This window comes from Triticum aestivum, chromosome 1B, assembly GCF_018294505.1.
Source record: "Triticum aestivum cultivar Chinese Spring chromosome 1B, IWGSC CS RefSeq v2.1, whole genome shotgun sequence".
Taxonomy (NCBI): domain Eukaryota; kingdom Viridiplantae; phylum Streptophyta; class Magnoliopsida; order Poales; family Poaceae; genus Triticum; species Triticum aestivum.
This window is the reverse complement of record NC_057795.1, coordinates 436,555,788-436,565,209: the sequence shown is the minus strand read 5'-3', so window position 1 is coordinate 436,565,209 and position 9,422 is coordinate 436,555,788.

The window sequence follows — 9,422 nt, the reverse complement described above, 5'->3', positions numbered from 1 at the left end:
ATCACACCATCCCCTTTTTGCAAGCTTTCATCAGAGCGCCTCTGATAAAAAATCCATTCTACCAAGGACAGTCGACGCGGCTCCTCCTCTCACCCTCCCAGCCCCAAGCCTGGGGATTGGGAGAGATGCCCAGTCCCGCATAGCAAGCTAGTGATGCTCCAAACCAAGGGATTTCTTCCCCCGGCCTTCATGGTTCCGGTTCGAGCCAGACTTGCCACCTACAAGGGTAGAAAACAAGCGGAGAACGTCCTCGATCCCTCCAAAGGAGAGCGGGTATGCTTTGTCTCTTATCTGATAAGAGGACTCGGATTTCCAATACATCCGTTTCTCCGGGGGCTCCTGGAGTTCTATGGCCTCCAGCTGCACCATCTTACGCCTGCCTCCATTCTGCACATCGCGGGCTTCGTAGCCCTTTGCGAACTATTTTTGGGTGTCGAGCCTCATTTTGCGTTGTGGAAGAGATTATTCTGCCTCGTGCCCCGTTCTCATGAGGGGTCAATATATCAAGTGGGCGGAGCCAAGCTATGGCGCATCGCCGGGACCGGATATCTATCCGGAACCCCGAAGAAGGCGTCCGAAGATTGGCCTTTGGAATGGTTTTATATAGAAGACGCCCCGCTACCGGATCCCGTTCGGACTGGCCTCCCGGAGTTCAGTAATGCTCCCTTGAAGAAACGCCTAAGTTTGCGTCCACGGAGCCCCCAGAGGAACAGCGACAAGGACGTCCTTTACCCGATGAGCCGAAAAAGTTTGTTAGCTCATTCCGGACTGACCATGATCAGTGTCATGGCCACATGCATTATGCGGGGGGTGCGGCCACTTCAATATAGGGGCCACCCCATGTGGGATTTCAACAGGGAGGACGATGCTACCCGTCATGGCCGTAAGGGGCCGGGATCGGTCGCCGAACTGGTGAAGATTTTGTCCGAGCTGTACAAGGGGGAAGAGGAGGACTTTCTTCGCGTCAGTCCATTGAACGGATTTTCCATGAATAATCCTCGAAGCTGGGTAAGTGGACATCTCCTTTCCCGCACATCTGATCCGTACTCCCATGGTTATATATCTCATTTGTTGAGTTCGACACAGGAACTGCGTCAGGCCGTAAAAGATATAAACAGCCTGCCTCCGCAACCCGAGGATCCGGAACGGTTCCTCGATCCGGCCTCCCAAGAGGATCCGGACATATCGGTGGAGCTGATTGATGGGGTATTTCACGAACTAAGCATCGATAATGCCTTGGTCGCCATTACGGCCGACAACCCCGGAATACTTCCAGCCTCACAGGTAACTGAGAGCGAAGCCCCAGTACCTTGCTATTACCCATCCGTGCTTTATTTTTGATCACCGTATATCAATGGTGTTTTGCAGGGGGTGCCTTCGAGGCGGGAGGCCGAGCCCGTGGCGGCTAGCCAACAGGAGGCAGCACGGCCAAGCAGGCTGAAAAGAAGTGCGGCCCGGACTGAAATGCCACCGCAACGGTAATGTGTGTCACCATATTCCCAGGATTGATTCCGGGAAGGTATATTAATGCTGGTGCTCTTTTCAGGAAAAAGAGCGCTCGCCGGACTGTGTCCGGAGAGATGGCCAATCGAGCCTCCGCCAGCCAGGCTCCAATGCCGGGTCCGGAAACGGAGGTAAACACGAGGCGTGCGTCAGATGTTCCTCCGATAGAGGATGCCGACAGATTGTCCACCACCAACTCCGAGGTGGAGAGTGCCATGAATCACAGACGCCGCCGGACAGTTCTTCGTGACGCATGTTTCTCCCAAGAAGCATTGAACGCCTTCAATTCGGGAGATGCGCACCTCCGTGCCGCTCAAGGTGGTCTAGCCAGAGCCATGGAGCAGTATGTAAAGGACATACGGGTGAGGAATTTTGACAGTTTATATATGCCAGTAGCCCCCGAGACTTAAAATTAGTTAGGAGAACTGATTTAAGGATCATTTGTTATGCAGGATCTTACGGAAAAGAATACCCGACTGTCTCAGGAGCTTGAAGAGTGCAAGGCCCAGCTTGAGTCCGCACTAGACGCCCCAGAGGGAGCCACAGAGACCCCCTCCGCTAATATATACTTCGAAAGATAAGTAGTTTGTGAAGTCCGGCGTGTGTATGAGTCTGACAATACTATTGCAGATGGCGCCGGACTAGATCTGGACAAGCAACATCTCCTGCGCCAGTTAAAGGCCGACGAGAATGTGCTTACGAGGGTGAGGCAAGAGAAAAATAATCTCCAAGATGCCAACACCAAGTTGGGTGAGGAACTAAAGGATGTTCGAGCCCAGCTGTCTGACTCCGTTAAGGAGAATCGGCGGCTTCGTCGCGGCATTTATAGTAAGTGCTTGAGCGAGCTTTTTTGAAAAGAAGAGTTCGGCAAGTAAGTCGACTAACAGAAAGATGTCTGTAGGTATGCTCATAGGTCGTCCTGCAGAGGAAATGCCCGGTTCAACGGGTGACCTACTTCTCGAGCTGCTGCAACTGCACGAACAAGTTCGGCAGGTGATGAGATACGTCGCCTAGGCCTTGTGGCCATCCATCTCCCTACCCGAAGGCCTTGGAGAGATTGCAGAGAGGCTTCAGGGAGCACGGCGGCGCTTCCGGCTATGGAAGATATCGACCTGCCGTCAAGGCGCCAGGGAGGCCTGGGCCATGGTGAAGACACGGTACACGAAGGCTGACCCAAACCACATGACCAAGGTCAGACCTGTGGGGCCCGATGGGAAGGAGATCCCTGTGAGCTTAGTGTACAACCAAGTAGAGTTGGCTGCAAAGTATTCCCAGCGGGACTGTAAACTAGACAGCCTATTAGATGGTATTGAAGAGGAATATGATCAGTCAATTTGACTATGTAAAAAAATGACATGTAAAATGCCTTCTAGCCAGATTGTAGATCGTTTGTCGTAGCGGACCCTTTCGCTTCAACCTCGGGACCCTATCGTCCAGAGTGTGTCCGAATACCCTCGCGGTTATGTAAGAACCGGGGCATGCGTGGAGACCAGGCGTAGGAGTCATTGGTGCTCTATCAGACAAGTGCCCAACTAGTTATGTTATATTACATGGTTAGTAAGAAACATCTTCCAGGGAGAATAGTTCCGTTAGGGGTTCCTTTCCCTGGGAGGCATGCCCTAAAGTGCATGTCCGGACTACGAAAAAAAGCAGAAAAACATCTGGGGGCAGATAAATGAATAAGTAAGAAATCGTCTTTTAGTTCACCGACCGAATATTCCCTTAAGAACGCTAGCTTTCGGCTTCACCCAGTCTGAGGTACGCGTCCGGCTGACCCAGCGGTAACAATCGCAGAGGTGCTCCCTTTACCACCTAGCCGAACAATCGGGAACGTAGGGGTAAGCACAGGAGCCAGGCAACCCATCTTGGCCAAAACTTAAGTCATATCGATGCATATAATGGTGAATAAAAGGTACATGCGGAAGTGTGACACATGTGTTGGGCATAAAGCCCGTAGAAATAAGCTTCTGTTAAAGAAGCCCCCAGGTATATTGAACGCGGACAACGCGTCAAGTGTGTGCGAACAATGCGCAAACGAGCCTTCAATGGCTTCAGAAAAAGGAGGGAGAAGGAGAGAAATAAAAGACAGTTAAAGTATAAAATATAGACAGAGGAAGGAGACGAACCCCGAGTCCGGCGCTAGGCGTAAAATCTTCGGAGACGGGCTGCATTCCATGGGTTCGGCTCCAGTCGGTTATCCGATGCGTTTCGCAGACGGTACGCCGCCGGCCAGGACTTGGTCGATGATGAAGGGACCCTCCCATTTGGGCTTGAGTTTGTCCTTTTTCTTGTCCGGCAGGCGTAGAACTAATTCTCCAACATTGTAAGCTTTGGCCCGTACTTCTCTGCTTTGGTATCTTCGAGCCTGCTGTTGATAGAATGCGGAACGGGCTTTTGCCACGTCGCGCTCCTCCTCCAAGGCGTCCAAACTATCCTGCCGATCGAGCTCGGCTTCTCTTTCTTTGTACATGCGCACGCGAGGTGAGTCATGAATTATGTTGCAGGGCAAAATTGCCTCTGCGCCGTACACCATAAAAATGGTGTGAATCCGGTAGTGCGATTCGGCGTGGTCTGCAGCCCCCAGAGTACGGAGTCGAGCTCCTCTACCCAGTGCGTGTTAGATTCCTTGAGGGACCGCACTAGTCTGGGTTTAATGCCGCTCATGATTAGACCGTTTGCTCGCTCGACCTGATCGTTAGTTTGAGGGTGATAGACTGAAGCGTAGTCGAGCTTGATGCCCATGTTTTTGCACCAGAGTTTGACCTCGTCGGCCATGAAGTTCATGCCATTATCAGTGATGATGCTATGGGGGACGCCATAACGGTGTACTACCCCTAATATGAAGTCTATCACCGGTCCGGATTCGGCCGCCTTAATAGGCTTTGCCTCTATCCATTTGGTGAATTTATCCACCATGACCAGTAGGTATTTTTGCTTGTGGGTTCCTCCTTTAAGGGGTCCGACCATATCAAGCCCCCAGACCACGAACGGCCAGGTGATGGGTATAGTTTTGAGGGTGGTGGGTGGCATGTGGCTTTGATTAGCAAAGAGCTGGCATCCTATGCATTGTTGGACCAAGTCCTGAGCATCAGCCCGGGCTGTCGGCCAATAAAATCCTGTACGGAAGGCCTTGCCTACAAGGGCCCGGGCTGCGGCGTGGTGCCCGCCAAGTCCGGCATGAATTTCAGCCAGAAGATTTCGCCCTTCCTCTTTGGAGATACACCTTTGAAGGACTCCGGTTGTGCTTTTCTTATAAAGCTCTCCCTCATGGACCTTATAGGCTTTAGATCGCCGCACTATGCAGCGGGCCTCGTTTTGGTCCTTAGGAAGTTCCTGCCTAGTTAGGTAGGCTAGGAATGGTTCTGTCCACAAGGCAATGACTGCCATTATTGTGTGGGCTGACGGTGTTATTTCGGTGGCGGAGCCGCCAACTATGTCAGAATGTTCGGTGAGGGGAAGTTTGGTTAGGTCTGGGTTGTTATTTCCGGACTCTCCCTCCCATGATACGGATGGCTTGAAAAGCCTCTCCAGGAAGATGTTGGGAGGGACGGCATCGCGCTTTGCGCCAATGCGTGCCAACACGTCTGCTGCCTGGTTGTTCTCCCGGGCTATATGGTGAAATTTGAGCCCCTCAAACCGAGTTGACATTTTTAAGACGGCATTGCGATAAGCTGCCATTTTCGGATCCTTGGCATCAAAGTCTCCATTTATTTGGTATATCGCGAGGTTTGAATCCCCGCGGACCCCTAGGCGCTGAATGTCCATGGAGACTGCCATCCGGAGACCATGTAGAAGGGCCTCGTATTCGGCTGTGTTGTTGGAGTCCGTGTACATTATCTGAAGTACGTATTGGACTGTATCTCCGGTTGGGGATGTCAGAACGACGCCAGCCCCCAGGCCGACCAACATTTTGGATCCATCGAAGTGCATGATCCAGTTGGAATATGCGCCGTACTCTTTAGGGAGTTCGGCTTCAGTCCATTCGGCGATGAAGTCGGCCAAAACCTGCGACTTAATAGCTCGCCTTGGCTTGTAAGTTATGTCGAACGGGAGGAGCTCGATGGCCCATTTGGCAATCCGGCCCGTTGCGTCGCGGTTGTTTATAATGTCATTAAGAGGTACTTCGGAGCCTACTGTTATCGAACACTCTTGGAAATAGTGTTGCAGCTTCCGGGATGCCATGAACACTGCGTATGCTATCTTTTGATAATGCGGGTACCGTGACTTGCATGGAGTTAGGACAGTGGACACGTAGTAAACTGGTTTCTGGAGAGGGAACTTGTGTCCCTCCGTTTCTCGTTCGACAACGAGCACCGCGCTTACAACTTGATGGGTTGCTGCGATGTATAAAAGCATTGGTTCGCCCGTGTTGGGCGCGACTAGGACCGGATTTGTTGCCAATATGACTTTGATTTCTTCGAGTCCAGCTGTGGCGGCATCCGTCCACTCGAAGTTTTCGGTGCGCCGCAGGAGGCGATAAAGGGGTAATGCCTTTTCTCCTAAGCGAGAGATAAAGCGGCTTAGAGCCGCCACACATCCAGTCAATTTTTGTATTTGTTTGAGGTCTTTTGGGATATCCAATTGTGACAGAGCTCGGATCTTGGCTGGGTTTGCTTCAATTCCTCTACCGGATACTATGAAGCCCAAGAGCTTTCCGGCTGGTACGCCGAAAACGCATTTTTCCGGGTTGAGCTTAATGTCATATGCTCGGAGATTGTCGAATGTGACCCTCAAGTCGTCTACTGGAGTTTCGACATGCTTGGATTTGACGACCACATCATCTACGTATGCCTCTACTGTTTTGCTGATCTGGTTTGCCAGACATGTCTAAATCATGCGTTGATATGTTGCGCCGACGTTTTTGAGCCCGAAGGGCATTGTGTTCAAGCAGAATGGGCCGTATGGAGTAATGAATGCCGTTGCGTCTTGGTCTGGCTCTGCCATCTTGATTTGGTGTTAGCCAGAGTATGCGTCGAGGAAGCACAATGAATCGTGTCCTGCGGTAGCGTCGATAATTTGATCGATGCGGGGGAGGAGGAAGGGATCCTTTGGGAAAGCCTTGTTAAGGTCCTTGAAATCGACACATAGGCGCCAGGATTTGTCCTTCTTTGGTACCATTACCAGGTTTGCTAGCCAGTCCGGATGTTTTATATCTCTAATGAATCCGGCCTCCAATAGTTTGGCTAGTTCCTCTCCCATGGCCTGTCTCTTGGGTTCGGAGAAGTGCCGAAGAGTTTGTTTGACTGGCTTGAATCCTTTTAGGATATTTAGGCTATGCTTGGCCAGCCGGCGTGGGATTCCTGGCATGTCTGAAGGGTGCTAGGCAAAGATGTCCCAATTTTCCCGTAGGAATTCTCGTAGTGCGGCGTCTACATCAGGGTTTAATTGTGCCCCGATGGAGGCCGTTTTTGTAGGGTCCGTTGGATGGACTTGGAATTTGACTATTTCGGCCGCCGGTTTAAAAGAGGTGGACTTGGTTCTCTTATCGGGTATCACATCGTCCCTGTTCACCGTGGAGCGCAGCGCAGTGAGTTCCTCGGCCGCTAGGGCTTCGGATAGTGCCTAAAGGGCAAGTGCGGCTGTTTTATTTTCGGCGCGGAGTGCTATGTCCGGGTCACTAGCAAGAGTGATGATTCCGTTGGGTCCGGGCATTTTGAGCTTCATGTACCCGTAATGGGGTATAGCTTGAAAAATTGTGAATGCTTCTTGCCCTAATAGAGCGTGGTATCCGCTGCTGAACGGGGCCACTTGGAATGTGACCTCCTCGGACATGTAATTATCCGGCGTGCCGAACACCACATCCAGTGTGATTTTTCCTGTGCAGCATGCTTCCCTACTGGGGATTATTCCTCTAAAGGTTACGTTGCTCCGCTCAATGCGGCTCCAGTCTATTTCCATTTTTCGAAGGGTTTCCTCGTAAATGAGGTTTAATCCACTGCCGCCATCCATGAGTACCTTGGTAAGGCGAAAGCCGTCCACTATTGGACTGAGGACCAATGCGGCTGGTGCTCGGGCTGTTCGAAATTTAGGTTCGTCACTGGCGTTAAAGGTAATAGCCGTGTCACTCCATGGATTTATTGTTGCTACCTGGTGGACTTCAGCGAGGTTGCGGAGTGTTCGCTTCCGCATGTTATTTGATGCGAAAGTTTCAAAGACTGCTAATACCGTACTGGTATTACTGGGCTGGTGCTCTGGAACTAGAAGCTCTTCGCCACTTTTGGCCACCTGCCATAGTATCCAACATGCTCTAAGGCTATGAGTTGGCGTGGCGCCCTTTGTGCTGTGAATTTTGCAGGGTCCATTGAGCCATCCCTCCAGTACGGTTCTATGCCCTTTAAAGGGTTTTTGCTTTTTGGTATTTAACCCAGGTGCCTGGTAATGATGCACCCTTTTACTTTGGACTGGGGTTGTGTTCAAGGCCGGATTATCCCAAAATTTGATTTCGGTTTTCCAGGCGCTCTCCATCGCACAGTACTTTCGTACTATGGACGCCAAGTCGGCAAAGCGTCTAATTTCGTGACGACTTACGGTGTTGAGGATTCCTTCGTCCTTGCAATTAATGCAGAAGAATGAAATTGCGTCCTCTTCACGGTAGTCCTTTATCCTGCTCATGACGAGGAGGAATCTGGCCCAGTAATGATGTACTATTTCAGTGGGCTCTTGACGGATTTGGGATAGATCGCTTATGTTTGGGTGGGCGGGTGGAGTTAAATTCCGAACTTCGTCCGATCTGAGACTCAGGGGCCAAGAAGCTTTCGAACTTGGAAGCTTGGGTTTTTGGACGTTGTCCGATGAATCTGGCCCGCTGCCTGACTTTAAGTTCAGGGCTTGAGTGGTGTTCTCCCCTCCGCGGGAATCCGGCATGGAGGGGTCAGGAATCTGGACATAGCTAGTCCTTAGGATAGAAGAAGGGTCGTCATATTGTTCCTCTACCACAGCAATGTGGTGGGTAGCCTGGGGAGAGTCAATCTCTCTCAGATCGGTTTTAGGCCCAATCTAGTCGTAATCTGTAGCGACTCCCAGGGCGCCGATGCGATCCAAGAGCTCGTTCAAGGAGGAGAGCTCCACCAGATCTAACTGCTCGGCGAGTTCCGAGTTGACGTGAAGATTGCTTTTGATGATCCAAGAAGTCATCGTCGGTGCGGCGGCCGAACAGGCAGTCATAAGAAAACCCCCTAGCCGGAGAGTTTGGCCGATGGCCAAAGCTCCTTTGGCAACGGTGCCGTCTTTAAAGACGGGATGAGGCATCCTTCCTGATGGCGACGGCACATAGGAACTCTCAATGAAAGCACCAATGTCGGTGTCAAAACCGGTGGATCTCGGGTAGGGGTTCCCGAACTGTGCGTCTAGGCGGATGGTAACAGGAGACAAGGGACACAATGTTTTTACCTAGGTTCGGGCCCTCTCGGTGGAGGTAAAACCCTACTCCTGCTTGATTAATATTGATGATATGGGTAGTACAAGAGTAGATCTACCACGAGATCAAGGAGGCTAAACCCTAGAAGCTAGCCTATGGTATGATTGTTGTTCGTCCTACGGACTAAAACCCTCTGGTTTATATAGACACCAAAGAGGGTTAGGGTTGCACAGAGTCGGTTACAATGGTAGGAAATCTACATATCCGTATATATGGGCGTTTTTTTGTTAAGTTGCAACTCTCGCTCTTCTGAAGCTTTTGTTGATTGAGTTGTAATCTTAAGTCCGATGGTGACCTGATACTTTGCTCTATTTTTCTGCATGCTATTTACTCATAAATGTTATGCACACATGCTGAATTACATCAGTCACCATATTTCATCATGCATTTCATATGTTAAATGCGTGTATGAATTACAAGATATAGGGGGAGTTTTCCATGATTCTACTCTTCAATTGTGCATTGCTTCAAAAGCAAATTCCTCACTATGCACATCCTCAGG